General features: G+C 42.4%; 1 long non-coding RNA gene across 1 annotated transcript; it reads right to left on the reverse strand.

The window, feature by feature from the left end:
* Nucleotides 1–1,552: 1,552 nt before the first annotated feature.
* On the reverse strand, nucleotides 1,553–11,595 carry LOC143806027 (uncharacterized). The gene is made up of 4 exons (XR_013221373.1): nucleotides 9,268–11,595; nucleotides 8,825–9,191; nucleotides 5,103–5,234; nucleotides 1,553–4,181 (listed from the first exon to the last, which is right to left on the reverse strand). It is a non-coding gene; the product is annotated as an uncharacterized LOC143806027 (long non-coding RNA).
* Between the last annotated feature and the right edge of the window lie 4,181 nt (nucleotides 11,596–15,776).

A 15,776-nucleotide genomic window follows, 5' to 3' on the forward strand; every position in this document is an offset into this window, starting at 1 on the left:
TAACTGCCCTGACAAAAATTACTAATGACTTACTCACAGCCAAAGCTAACAGACAGTTTTCCATCCTCCTCCTTCTCGACCTGTCCTCTGCCTCGACACAGTTGACCACTGCCTACTGCTACAGATTATTCTTCCCTTGGCATCAAAGGCCTTGCCCTGTCCTGGATTCCTTCATACCTTTCCGACCGCACATTTAGCGTCTCCCACTCCCACACTACCTCCTCATCCCGCCCTCTCTCTGTTGGAGTCCCTCAAGGCTCTGTCCTGGGGCCCCTGCTTTTTTCCATCTATACCCTTGGCCTAGGACAACTCATAAAGTCCCATGGCTTCCAGTACCACCTGTATGTAGACAACACTCAGATCTACCTCTCTGGCCCAGATGTCACCTGTCCAGAATCCCGGAGTGTCTGTCAGCCATATCCTCCTTCACCTCTCGCTTCCTAAAACTCAAGGTAGACAATACTGAACTTATCATCTTTCCCCCATCTTGCGTATCCCCCCTACCTGATCTATCTATTATGGTAAACGGCATCACGCTCTCTCCCGCACCTGTCCCTGTCCCACACCTGTCTCCTGCAGCCCTGTCCTTCAAACCGCACGTCCAAACTCTTGCCACCTCCTGTCGCCTCCTAATCAAAAATATTGCCAGAATCCGTCCCTTCCTCAGTCCTCAATCTACCAAAACTCTTGTGCATGCCCTCATCATCTCCCGCCTTGAATACTGGAACACCCTCCTCTGTGGCCTCCCCGCTAACTCTCTTGCACCACTCCAGTCTGTTCTCAACTCTGCTGCCCAGCTAATCCATCTCTCTCCTCGCTACTCCCCTGCTTCTCCCCTCTGCAAATCCCTTCATTGGCTCCCAATTCCCCAATGAATCCAGTTCAATCTACTAACACTGATCTACAAAGCCATCCACAACCTGTCCCCTCCCTATATCTCTGAAGTAATCTCCCAATATCTTCCCTCACGTAATCTCCGATCCTCCCAAGACCTCCTACTCTCCTCCACACTTATTCGTTTCTCACACAACCGCCTCCAAGATTTCTCCCGAATATCCCCCATCCTCTGGAATTCAACACCTCAACACATCCGATTATCCACCACTCTCGGATCGTTTAGACGGAACCTTAAAACCCATCTCTTCAGGAAAGCCTACAGCCTGCAATAACCATTCTGCCGCCTCACCACCACCCAAGCTGCTGCCTCATCACCACCTGAGCTGCCGCCTCACCAACCACCCGAGCTGCTGCCACGTCACCAACCACCCGAGCTGCTGCCTCACCAACCACCTGAGCCGCTGCCACGTCACCAACCACCTGAGCTGCTGCCTCCTCACCACCACCCGAGCTGCCGCCTCACCACCGTCGTTAACATGTATTGCTGCGCACGGACCCGACAGGGGTCGACATCCAGTTGAAGTTTGTGCTGACGTCAGCGGCTCCCCACCCTCAGAGGCCTCTGCGACAGCAGTCGTTATGCCCCTGGCTATGAACTATCCATAATCATTCACAATAAAAAGGCCGTTCACTTTGTACATCACGACACCAGACATTTTATAATTAAAACAAACTTTAATAATGGTTACAATTGCATCGGCTTTTATAAATGTGACATTAGGTTGGCCATCGGGCAGAACGGCTACCTCTATTATCTACAGAGAGAATCACAATTGTCACCAGTTTTACAAGTTATATTCTCAGGCGGTCAGAAACCAAAGTTTTGTCTGGTATTGTAGCTCTGTCCAATTTGCATAATTGTTGCAGTACCAGACACAGCCTCTGGATTAAAGTGGAGCTGTTTCTGGACAGAGATCAGACCCTTGTTTTTATGCAATTTTGTACAGCGCCTTTAAGAAATGATGGGTTCCTTGTGACCCTCAAAGTCCTTCAACAAACAGCTTTATCAGGGTATTTTTTTCATTTTACCTCTCATTTAGCGTGCATGCATCTAGACTGAGTTTCTGCAAAGAGGCTTATTTGTAGCTCTAAGATGCAGTACAAATATCAAGTAAAATACATAATATTGTCCTATAATTAATAATATGTAAGTAATGAGTAGATAAGGACCTGCGGCTTGCAATGTTTTAGATTCTCCTGATTCTAAATTACAATTTTTCATTTTTCAGTGACGATTAGTATAAGTGGCCTGGAAAGAAAATAATAATTTCTGGGCTGAATGTGACACAGGGAGAAAGCTTTTTGTTCATTTTAAGACTAGAATATATGGTATGGGATTGGACCACGACGGACATCTCCACCTCGGCTCACTCAAAAAGCCTCATTTACTTCTTGTTTGTAAAACAAACTGAAATATTAGATATCTTCATGTTAGAAACACCCAATTCCGGCACAATTTAGGGGCTACATCTAAAAGTTGGGAAAACAATATTAATCCTGTAATTTTTTTGATAAATGTACAATTTAAAAGATATTTCATTTTTTTTCAATTAAAATGCATGTATTTTTGGCTAAAAAGCATATCTGCTGTAGAGTTTAATTATAAATTTTGGATATTTTGCTTCTACAGCCTCTATGTATCATTGTAAATAGCAGATTGCAGAATGAGTTAGCAGTGTGCTCATTCTCACAATAGGGGATCTGCCAATTTTATGTGTATTTTCCTATGCAAAGGGAAAAAGGACTTGAACTCTAGTACCGCCTATTGATGTAACAATCCTAAAAGTCAATGTTGATCTTTTCCCTTAGACCTCCCCCTGTGTTCTTTGAAGCCTGACCTAGACTGATTTATGGCCAAATCAAAGTTGAGTCATGGTACAAGACGATTTAGTAGAAGAGGGAATGGATCCTGCCGTCAAAGGAGCTCACTAACGATTCATTCATTCCACGTCTGTACAGTGATACATAGAGGCTGTAGAAGTCAAACAGTCTAAAATATGTAATAAAACCCATTTTCAATTTTTTTTAGCCAAATTTATGTATATTTATTAGTGATGAGCAAACATGCTTGGATAAGGTGTTATGCTCCTGATCATGCTCAGATATCACCTTATCCCAGCACATTCGCTCATCGCTAATATTTAGGTTTAAAAACATGACCAGAGAGGTTTCTATGCCCTTTCACATCGGGATATCTGTTGAAAAGCTTAAATAATTTTCTGTTTTGGTTAAAAAAAAAAGGGGGGATACTCATGCTTAATGATTCCCAGCAGCACCTGTTTGGATGCCCACCTAGTTCCTGCTTGCCTCTACTTCCTGTGCCCATTTCAACACAGTGGAATGGACTGAAAATGCACGCTCGAGCGCTCAGTGTCCGCAGTCATGGCCCGCTTCATCCAGTTATTGGCCGAGAAGGCATTTCCGTCCGTTTCCAGAATGTCGAAATATAGGCCTCCCAAATTTATCCCAGGAGGACACAAGTAGAAAGATTAGAAATCTGTACGTATTTTCCATTATATCTCTGAACTAGGCCCAAAACATCATGCTAATAAAGCATATTTAGTTTATTTAAAGGGGGCTATGGTATTACAGACTTCCTGGGATGTCCTACATGTAGTAATATCTGTGGGCAGGACAAGAAAAGCAAATTTATATATACACTGGACTAAAGATCTACTTATCATCCTTATAGTGGCCACTGTAGGAGAAATGTTGTATTACAACAATCAAATAGCTCATAGATGGACTTTCGAGCAAAGATCTTAAAAATAGAGATGAATCAAGTAAAGTAGAAGAAAGGACAGAAGTTTTAATTATAAAATGATTATTCTTTTAATACATAAAATCAGAATATCACCCGAAACTTGGAAGTGCTAATGAATATGATAGAATAAGAGGGGAGAATATTAAGGACATAATTATGTTTTAGCCGGTGATTTTACGATCATCTCTGAAACGTGCAGAGAGAAATATATCTTCCAAGTTAGATCCATCCAGGGTAAGTGTAGGAGCATCGACTGAGGACATTATTAACCATATGGTTTGTTCATAAAAGCCTCCAGAGAAACATGGATGTCTTCAAGACATAATATAGATTAGGAAAACGCTGAGCAGTCCTAGAACAGCCAGGTGAGGAGCTTGAGCTGTGAAGCTTCCGTTGCACATATTCGATATACAGCAGGTGGTATTGCCGAACACAAATTTGAGGACTCCTGTACCTTGTAGGCTCTGATTGCAGATTGTTGACTCAAAGCATCCAGTTTTAGCAAAAAAAGCAATGTTTGCTGTTTTTCGGGAAAAAAGAAAGAAATCAAGATGATACTTTAGTAATACAGAGCCATGAAAGATCAATATGCACTTAGGGAGCATTTTGTGTCCCAATTGGAAGTCTCCATATCAATTCAATATATGACATACAGTAGGACTTTTTAAAACATAGAATTATTTTTCATAGACCTCTTTTATGGAACATAGGTCAAACCATGTTGTACGTAGGATGGGCGTAGACGGACCACCAGTCCGAATTAGTATCTAACTTTTGGAACATTTCCAACTATCTTCTAGACCCTTGTAGCGCGGTATTTATTATTGTAAAGTGGACCACCAGTCTAACTGTAATCTTGTTGAGCTTTATTTTTAGCTATGCTTGGTTTAACTCTAAAGCTGGCCAGGTACTGTAGGTCAGTGTCATCCACACCTATCGATTTTGGCATGACTGGACAACCATCTAATGGGTATGGAGGCCTCTTGACTTTATCCCAATGGCTGATATTAAGGAAGAGAAATATCAGCTCTTGGATCTCATCACATAGCCTTTTGTTCCTAGAAGAGACAATCCACCACCAAAAGTCTCCGGCAGACAAGTACTTTAGAAGACAATGGGGACATGCATTTGTGTCGGGAGGGGGTGGTGGGGTTGAGGTTGTGGAATAATAGCTGTCAGTGGAATGACCGGTCAGCTACTATCTCGTGGATACTATCTCAAGAACGTTTTACTTGGTCAACTATATGGCATCAGATGATACATGAAATCTCCATATGCCGCCTTATCCTATTCATGGCCCCATTTATTTCATCACCATCATATCTGTGATTTATATGGGATATATAACTATGTGCAGTTAGTATGGTCAGATCTTACAGGAGGAATTCATGGGTAAACCATTATTTTGAAGTCATACTTAATAGTCATAATGAACACTTACCTAAGTTGTAGTTAGTGACTCCACAGAATGAATTTTCTTGACATTGAGCTCTGTAGGACGTGGTTAAAAAACAAGTGGATAAAAACCTAAAATTACAGGCATTACACTCTCTTACTGTTGTCTGGCCTTGTCCTAAAAGAAACAACATATAGAACAATTAGAAATTAATTATATTAGTGGTGCTGTAACTACTCTGGGAACAGTGGTTGTGGTCATACTTGAGATGTTGTAACGTAATTATGAAGCATGCCTAGAAAAATGGGGTGGTCGAGCCAGGAGGGTAACGAGGTGCCCACCACTGATTTAGAGGAAACTATATATTAGGCTGGTCTCAACATGGCAAGGCTTATAGCACGTAAACACCAGGAATGGGAGTCCTTAACCCTCAGGACCCCCATATAACCCAGAATGGAGAGAAAACGCTCACCAATCACTTGATGCACAAATGGGTTGCCACCAGAACATCTCACTGAATTGATGAGGATTAAAAAGCTGAGGACTGTTTTTTTGACACCTGGATTTTTACTTTCTAAATCTTGGACAACCCCTTTAACTGTATGCCTTAAGACTGCTCCTAAGCTCCCTCTAAGTGTTGATTGGTATTGGCTAAAATAGTTGTTACAGAAGACATTTATAAAGGGCCATGAATCACAATTGTGATGGTAAAAAGTTGCTGTTTTTTCAACACGTCATACAGGTTCTAAAATTTGCCACTTGGCACCTTTTTCTGATGCTCTCACCGTTTTCTTTTCAAATGTGGGAGGGATCAGAAATTCTGAAGGGAATAGAGAAGTCTGGAGGCGACTGAGGGGTCTTGAAGGGACAGAGCGGTCTGGAGGAGACAGAGAAGTCTGGAGGTGATAGAGAGGTCTAGAGGTGTTAGAGGAGTGTGGAGGGGACACAGGGATTTGGAGGGGAATAATAGCCTGAAGGACATAGACGAATCTGGAGGATATGGAGGAGTCTGGAGGTGACAGAATGGTCTGGAGGTAAACGAAGGGTCTGGAGGTGACAGGTTGTGGAGGGGATAGAGGAGTCTGGAGGGGATAGAGACGTCTGGAGGTAACAAAGGAGTCTGGAGGGGATCGAGAGGCCTGTAGGGGACTGATGAGTCTGGAGAGGACTGAGGGTTCTTGAGAGGACAGGGGGGCCTGTAGGGGATAGAGGAGTCTGGAGGTGCCAGAGGAGTCTGGAGAAGACTGAGGGGTCTGGAGGGTGACAGAGGGGACTTAAGGCAATAGAGGAGTCTGAAGGTCACAGAAGGGTCTGGAGGGGATAGAGGGAGTCTGGAGGTGACTTGGGGGTCTGGGAGTGACAGAGGAGACTTGAGGGGACAGAGAAGTCTTGAAGTGATAGAGCAGTCTGGAGGGGGACAAGAGTCTGGAGGGCATAGGGGTCTGGAAGGGATAGAGGAATCTGGAGGGGTAGAAGGGGTCTGAAGGTGCAGGGGGTATGAAGGAGGGCAAGAGTCTGGAGGGAATAGAGAAGTCTGGAAGCGATAGAAGGGTCTGGAGATGACAAAAGGGTCTGGAGGTGAGAGAGATCTGGAGGGGACAAAGGGGTCTGGAGGTGGACAAGATTCTGGATGGGATAGAGGAGGTTGAAGATGACAGAAGAGTCTGGGAGGATAGAGGGGACTGGAGGTGAAAGAAGGGCCTAGGGTGTAGAGGAGTCTGGAGGTGACAGAAGGGTCTGGAGGTGACAAAGGGGTCTGGCAGCAGTTCTCTCATGGAGAACAAAAGAGAGCTCTGCTGAATCGATTGCTTCTCCATATGGAGGATTCGGGAGACACAGCTGCCAGCAGAATGATCATTCGGCTGAGAAATATTTAATATTTATGGGTGGCTTAACATAACCAAGGTAAGTCAAAGATTTGTACCTAATGGTCAAAATATTTGTTTTAATTTTAGCCAACTATGGTCATTACTAGTGTCGAAATCTGGAGAATCCAAGTCATGGGACTGTAAGCAGATGTAATCCAGTAGCCGATCTTCTTTCATGTGCATTTCTCATGAAGCCACTTTGTGGATCATGAGCACAAGCGGACCCTTTATTGTAGCGGCTCCTGTATTGTGGTTTGTTTTTTTGAGATCATACACAGTCTGTGATTCATGATTCTGATCAAGTCATTACCACTAATGATGGTCTTAGCCAACAGAAGACTCGTCGTGATGGAAAATATCAGGGCGGATAACAAGAGGATAATGGGCTTGTTTTCTGAGGTTACAAACATGTCACCCGTTGTTTTATGGTGGTTAACAGAAATATGTTTTTGTTATTATCAGCAGCTCCTTCTATAACAATGGCCTGATACAGCTTCCCCAGATGCCTCCCAAAACCTCAGAATTCAGGAGCAACTATAGACCCATTATCTCACTTCTCTTCCTCTGTGTCACACTCACAGGGGTCCAGGAAGTTGAGATATGGAAACTTGTTTGACCAGATTCTCCCTAACACTCAGGGTAAAAAATAAACTTCCATATCTGTGGCATATAAAGCTTTCTCAGATCAATGAGCAACACCACCGCGGTTGGATGGGAAAAACCCTACACATATGAGGCCATCTACTCTGGAGGAATTAAGTCAGGAGTAGCTGGCTTTACCAATAGTTGGCACCCCAACCTCCCGGTCATTTATTTTGTTGACCATCCTAGCATATCCTGAAATTCATCCTCACAGAATTTGCATTTTGCTGTAGATTAACCTCATTTTGTTAGGTAATATGTGTTCCAGATTTACCAAGGTTAATTATGCCATAGTCTTAGGATATCTTCAAGCAGAGTTTTCTTGACGTGGATTTCTCAGGCTGAAAAATCCTCATTAAAAAGCTTCAAAATAGTAATTTTTTTGGTGTGCTTTTTGATGCCGTTGTTACCTATTGGATATTTTTTTCTGCTTTAGTTAATTCAGAAGCCAATTCAGATAATTTTTTTTCAAGCAGAAACATCTCAAGAAATGACATATTGACTTAGTGCACACTGAGTCTTTTTGTAGAGTTTTCTAAGCAAACATTGAATACAAACTCCAAGTTTTGGAAGATATTTGAGATTTGGAGGAGGATTCGGAGAGTTTCTGCTCAGGTTCGCTTAGATTCTGATACAAAAACTACTCAAAAAACTGTGTTCTCATGTAGGTTGTTCACAAAGAGTTTTTTGGAGTGGATTCTGCTTCAGATAAAAATCTACTTCAATTACTTTTTGAATAAGCTTTGGATATCAATAGGAATCGTGCTAATAGTGCATTTATGACCACCAATTAACAGTTCAGATACAGGTATGAAAAATTTCAGTAAATTATATTTAATTATTGAACCTAATCTACATCTTGTTTTATACCTCAGGGCTGCATTCATAATTAAGGTGGTTATTACTAGAAACCCTCATCAATCTTGTGTGTAAGCATATCCCTAGTAGCTTATCTGAGCGTATAGATTCCAAGGAGGAGCAATTAGTTTTCGTGCACCTGTACCTGGGGTTAAGACTATACTTGATACCTAAACAAGCTTTGTGCAAATATTAACTACTCAGGAAATGATAGAAAATCTTAACTTTGAAGTCTGCAGAATTGTGACTGCAGCTTTGGACTGTAATATAAGTTGCAACATGAGCACATTGGTTTATCCTCCCCTAAGCTACATAGGCTGAAGCTGGTGGCACCATTGGAAGGCCTTGCACTTTGGAGAAGCAATATAACAACTTCAATAAATATATATAAGTACATACCTGGAATTGCATAAATGGCTAGAAGACACAGCAGCAAGTAGGAGACCATCCTCTTATATTGAAGTAGTCACAACTTCCTGTATTGGGAAGTAAGCCGTATATCGAGGAGCTTAGGTGTAGCTTGGCTCTTCGGGAGTTGGGAATACACTGGTTGCCGGTTTATTAAGGTGCTCTATATGGGGGCTATCTTCACCCTTGGGAGTTTCAAGGTGGGGCTTTGGTTTCAGTGGTAAATACAAGGAGTGGGAGGAAGAGAATTCAGGATGTACATATTTGTGGTAGTGGAGGCGAGGTGTGGTATGAAGTGCTAATTGTATCTTTTTGTTGACTTGATGGTCAAGCGTCACTGATGCTCATTATCCCTGTACTGTACATAAAAATAAAACATATTTTCAGGGTTACATTACGTGATGTCTTTACAAACCCAAAAAACATCTACTTACCTTGATTTACCTGTAGAAAGATCTCTCTTAGGTCTTCTGCCAACGGTATCACCTTGAGGAACCTCTACTTTCGTTCGTACATCAAAGAACCCAGGTGCCTTCTGCCTGTGATGTATGGCCTGACTTTCCAAGCATTTTTCAAAGGGCTAACGTACCATATGGGTGATTTGAGTTGTTGCACTGGGAGCCAGTTGTATTAGCTCGATGTCACCTTCAAAGCATCTACTAATGTCTATTAGATAACCCATAAGTGACTGAGCTAGTGGTACTCATGGTTCAGAATCACTGGTGGAATATAGATATAGAGGCTTAAATGGATTGGTCCGTAAAAAAAAAAAAACAATTACCCAAAGGATAGATGATAATAGTATGATTGCTCAGGGTTCTGTTGCTTGAGACCTCATCGATCTCAAAAACAGAACAGGTCTGCTGTTTGAATGGAGCAGTAGTGAGCATGTGCGACCACCACTCCTATCAACAGAGAATGGAGCAGTGGTGAATAGAGTAGCTCACTACTGCTCGATTTATGTTCTCGTGATGAGGGTATAAGCAGATTACTTGGATGCAACAATGCAGACAAGGAGAAGGCAGAGGTAGTCAACCAACACTTTAACACAGAGGGGATCTAGACATAAGGATATAGATAGATAGATAGATAGATAGATAGATAGATAGATAGATAGATAGATAGATGCAATATTGGAAGTAATAACAATAAGGGTAGCACAGTATGTTACTATACGTATTAAGCTGAATGCAATATCTTACTCATGTTCTGTTTATATACACCGTCGTTATTATCTAACAGTTGAACATCTATTCATGCCTTTATGTCTTAACTTAACGGGCATCACTCTCAATGCTGGGCCCATTACTGTTGTACTCTTTTCAGGTGCTCTTGATTGTTACACTGGCCCTAACAGGGGTCACCGATACTTCCCGCTAGGCAGCAAGTCCTCAATAGATGAGTCGCTTGGCGCTCAGCGGGTTTGTCTTACTGACCACCTTCGTTCCCTCAAGTGCAACCCAGGACCACACCCTGTACTGTATGTCTAAGCTGGAAGTAAACCACTGATTCACTCAGAACTTGTAATCAGCACGACAGACGTTCCCTCCTGTCCAAATATCAGCACCTGACATTCGGTGTTTGACCTGCCGAGTCTGGACATTGGGCTGCAAAGCCTGGGCTCTGGGTCTTGACCAGCGAAGTCTGGGCTTTGGGTCTTGACCAACGAAGTCTGTCATTTGTGCTTGACCAAACGATGTCTCACCTGCTTCAGTATCAAGCTACTCTTCTGTATCGATGCTTCGCGGATGAACACAAGTTCTCCTTCTCACGTCTGGGCACCCGCAGAGTTTCTGCTTCGCCATCCCGACCTTTTATATTTAACAATTGCGCCACAGCTGTCTTCTCACCTTTCAAGTTCTTCCCATCAGGAATGCTTCCACCATTTTACAGTTTCTGTCTGCTCGATTTGACCGGCAGATGGCAACATTTGGTTGTGAAGGCTGGGGAACGTTAATTAATTACGTCTTCCGCTTTCCACCCTCTTACAAGGGTCCCAGCAGTCAGTCCTCCAGAGGTCATGTGTGTCATTTATCATATACCCTTTGGATAGATAATATTTGTTATTTTTCGGACAACTCCTTTAAGAAGTATTGGCTGTTTTCAGCTATCCTTAACCCCGCCATACAAATTAGATGGCTGTCAACCAAACAATGGTCTGGCCAATCATTCAACTGACAGACATCTCAGCCAACTCTGCCATAGTTGGCTGAATGAGTGCTCCTGTGTTTTCTATGAAAAAGACACCATCAGATAACTCTGCCAGCGGCTTATCTCCAGGAGAACAAGGAGATCAGCAGTACGAAATGAGACATGTCCAATCGACGTCTCCCTCGACAATCAGCGCCCCCATACCCACTGGAGTGTCTGCCAAACCAGTTGATATTGGCAGGTTCGGTCAACATTATTCTAATGTGTATGGGGTCTTTACGTTAGGTCATCATATCAAAATTACTATGAGATTGGTGGAGGTCCAATTTGCAGTACCATTCATGGCCACTACACAATGTACAGAGCTGTGCCACCTCCTATTCACAATAGTGGTATCTTCAATCAGTTTATCGTGAGGGTGCCGTAGGATAGGTCAGACTTATCAACATTAACCACTTCCTAACAGTATGAATATAAATTGTTTCACTTTTTTCCTTCCCTACAAGAGCCATAACTTATCTATTTTTCTGTTGATATAGCCATATGAGTTCTTGCTTTTTTACTGGACGGCTGTGGTTTTGAATGACACCTTTCACTTTACTATGTATCATACCACTGCAAATCTACCAAGACCCAGCCGTCCCTCTAAACTTTCATCTCAAACAAGGAGAAGACTGATCAGAGATGCAGCCAAGAGGCCCATGATCACGCTGGATGAACTGCAGAGATCTACAGCTGAGGTGGGACAGTCTGTCCATAGGACAACACTCAGTCGAACACTGCACAAATCTGTCCTTTATGGAAGAGTGGCAAGAAGAAAGCCATTTCTCAAAGATATCCATTAAAAGTGTTGTTTAAAGTTTGCAACAAGCCACCTGGGAGACACACCAAACATGTATAAGAAGGTGATCTGGTCAGATGAAACCAAAATCGAACAATATGTTTGGCGTAAAGGCAACACAGCTCATCACCCTGAACACACCATCCCTACTGTCAAACAAGGAGGTGGCAGCATCATGCTTTTCTTCAACAGGGACAGGGAAGATGGGTAAAATTGATGGGAAGATGGATGGAGCCAAATACAGGATCATTCTTGAAGAAAACTTGTTGGAGTCAGCAAAAGACCTGAGACTGGGATGGAGATTTGTCTTCCAACAAGACAATGATCTCAAACATAAAGCAAAATCTACAATGGAATGGTTCACAAATAAACGTATCCAGGTGTTAGAATGGCCAAGTCAAAGTCCAGACCTCAATCCAATCGAAAATCCAACGTACAGTGCCTTGCGAAAGTAGTCGGCTCCCTGGAACTTTTCAACCTTTTCCCACATATCATGCTTTGAACATAAAGATACCAAATGTAAATTTTTGCAAAGAATCAACAACAAGTGAAAGACAATTGCGAAGTTGAACGAAAGTTAGTGGATATTTTAAATTTTTGTGGAAATTCAAAAACTGAAAACCTTTTCTCACATATCATGCTTCAAACATAAATATACCAAATGTAAATTTTTGGTGAAGAATAAACAACAAGTGGAACACAATTGTGAAGTTGAACGAAATGTATTGGTTATTTTAAATTTTTTGGGAAATTCAAAAACTGAAAAGTGGGACGTGCAATATTATTCGGCCCCTGTAACTTAATACTTTGTTGTGCCACCTTCTGCTGCGATTACAGCTGCAAGTAGCTTGGGGTATGTTTCTATCAGTTTTGTACATCGAGAGACTGAAATTCTTGCCCATTCTTCCTTGGCAAACAGCTCGAGCTCAGTGAGGTTTGATGGAGATCGTTTGTGAACAGCAGTTTTCAGCTCTTTCCACAGATTCTCGATTGGATTGAGGTCTGGACTTTAACTTGGCCATTCTAACACCTGGATACGTTTATTTGTGAACCATTCCATTGTAGATTTTGCTTTATGTTTGGGATCATTGTCTTGTTGGAAGACAAATCTCCGTCCCATAAGTTGAAGTGAAGGACAGCATCCAGTCAAGGTGAAAGTGAAAAATTCTTCTTTATTGTGCCATAAAATGCGACGTTTCAACCCAAATGGGTCTTTATCAAGCAAGTCCCAGTCTCAGATCTTTTGCAGACTCCAACAGGTTTTCTTCAAGAATGGTCCTGTATTTGGCTCCATCCATCTTCCCATCAATTTTAACCATTTTCCCTGTTCCTGCTGAAGAAAAGCAGGCCCAAACCATGATGCTGCCACCACCATGTTTGACAGTGGGCATGATGTGTTCAGGGGGATGAGCTGTGTTGCCCATATCGCTTGGCATTATTGCCAAAAAGTTCGATTTTGGTTTCATCTGACCAGCGCACCTTCTTCCACATTTTTGGTGTGTCTCACAGGTGGCTTGTTGCAAACTTTAAATGACACTTTTTATGGATATCTTTGAGAAATGGTTTTCTTCTTGCCACTCTTCCATAAAGGTCAGATTTGTGCAGTGTATGACTGATTGTTGTCCTATGGACAGACTGTCCCTTTTCAGCTGTAGATCTCTGCAGTTCATCCAGAGTGATCATGGGCCTCCTGGCTGCATCTCTGATCAGTCTTCTCCTTGTTTGAGATGAAAGTTTAGAGGGACGGCCGGGTCTTGGTAGATTTGCAGTGGTATGATACTCCTTCCATTTCAATATGATCGCTTGCACAGTGCTTCTTGGGATGTTTAAAGTTTGGGAAATCATTTTGTATCCAAATGCAGCTTTAAGCTTCTCCACAACAGTATCACGGACCTGCCTCTTGTGTTCCTTGGTCTTCATGATGCTCTCTGTGCTTCCAACAGAACCCTAAGACTATCACAGAGCAGGAGCATTTATACGGAGACTTGATTACACACAGGTGGATTATATTTATCATCATTAGGCATTTAGGACAACATTGGATCATTCAGAGATCCACAATGAACTTCTGGAGTGAGATGGCTGCACTGAAAGTAAAGGGGCCAAATAATATTGTACGCCCCAGTTTTTGAATTTCCACAAAAATGTTAAATAACCAATACATTTCGTTCGACTTCACAATTGTGTTCTACTTGTTGTTGATTCTTATCAAAAATTTACATTTGGTATCTTTATGTTTGAAGCATGATATGTGGAAAAAGGTTGAAAAGTTCCAGGGGGCTGAATACTTTCGCAAGGCACTGTATATGCACCCTAGCCCCCCATTTATATGCATCCTGGCTCCCCTCATATATATATCCATTCTGCCTCCCCAATATATATCCATCCTGGCTCCCTCATATAAATCCATCCTGGCACCCCATATATGCATCCTGTACTATACCCCCCATATATGCATCCTGGTCCCCCCATATATGCATCCTGGACCCCCTATATATATGCATCCTGGACCCTATATATATATATATATATATATATATATATATATATATATATACAGTGCCTACAAGTAGTATTCAACCCCCTGCAGATTTAGCAGGTTTACACATTTGGAATTAACTTGGCATTGTGACATTTGGACTGTAGATCAGCCTGGAAGTGTGAAATGCACTGCAGCAAAAAAGAATGTTATTTCTTTGTTTATTTTTTTTTTAAATTGTGAAAAGTTTTTTCAGAGGGTCATTTATTATTCAACCCCTCAACCCACCAGAATTCTGTTTGGTTCCCCTAAAGTATTAAGAAGTAGTTCAGGCACAAAGAACAATGAGCTTCACATGATTGGATTAATTATCTCTTTTTCCAGCCTTTTCTGACTCTGCCGAACTTGCAGAGGCCGGCGGTGAATGTGTGTGCCCATCGCATGCGGCGCATGACACTGACGTCATACGCTGGTGACGATGGGCGCACACTTGACAGATACGATCGGGACGTGCGATGCCGCCAATTCAGGTAATGAACACTGCGTGCACGCGCCCCTGCACATTCTCTGTCTGTAGTTTTAAAGGGCCCATGCCCCTAAACCACAGACTTTTTTTTTTTTCTCTCCTTCTTCCCACTGCCAATGCCAAGGGCCCACCAGGGATTTCCCCGATAACCCGCCAGGCCAGACCGACCCTGACTATACCTATACTTCTCTGCTGTATCTGTGCATCATGAATTGTGGTATGTGTTAAGGGGGCCCACTGAGACTCTTTTACCCGGTGCCCACGAAAAGGTGGAGCCGGCCCCGATCACATCACCCTCGGCTATCACCACCTCATACATTTGCGATACTGAGTGGGTACTGTGTAATTCCCATGACGTATAGGTGACAGCACAAGGGTGACCACACTGACTGCCCCTTGCACCCATCTTCCTTTTTATGTCATTCCCACTGTCTACATTTTTTTCCCATCTTATACATTCCCATTACGTGAGTCACCGGTGGCCATGTTTGTGTAGCCGCGTATTATGGAGACGGGGACATAGGAATGAATGACGACACCATTTTTGTTTGTTATATCGGTTTTGTACGGTAATTAGAAGGCGAGGATTTGTGTATTTTGGCAGCCATTTTGATCATATGACTAATACTTGCTCATAAATAGAATAGCAGTGGTTTTTTTTGTGATGGAGTCGGGTGACTTTAATCTATTCATTTAGAGAGAGGTGAAGCTTTGTTTTTCTTTTGGATGCCATTTTGGACAAAGGGAATTTTTAGAAGGCCCCGTTATTTAGCTGTGAGAATGATGTATGGTCATAAACTCCCCTCCAAAATTCGTGACAGAGTTCCCAAGTGCTTTGTGATATTTTAGTACTGTAATACATGCTAATGGTACCATTTTTTTAAAAGGAATAGAAACGGACCATATAGGGTGCAAACTTTAGCGATTTAGTCATTTACCCCATGTG

Source organism: Ranitomeya variabilis, chromosome 2 (assembly GCF_051348905.1).
Source record: "Ranitomeya variabilis isolate aRanVar5 chromosome 2, aRanVar5.hap1, whole genome shotgun sequence".
NCBI lineage: Eukaryota > Metazoa > Chordata > Amphibia > Anura > Dendrobatidae > Ranitomeya > Ranitomeya variabilis.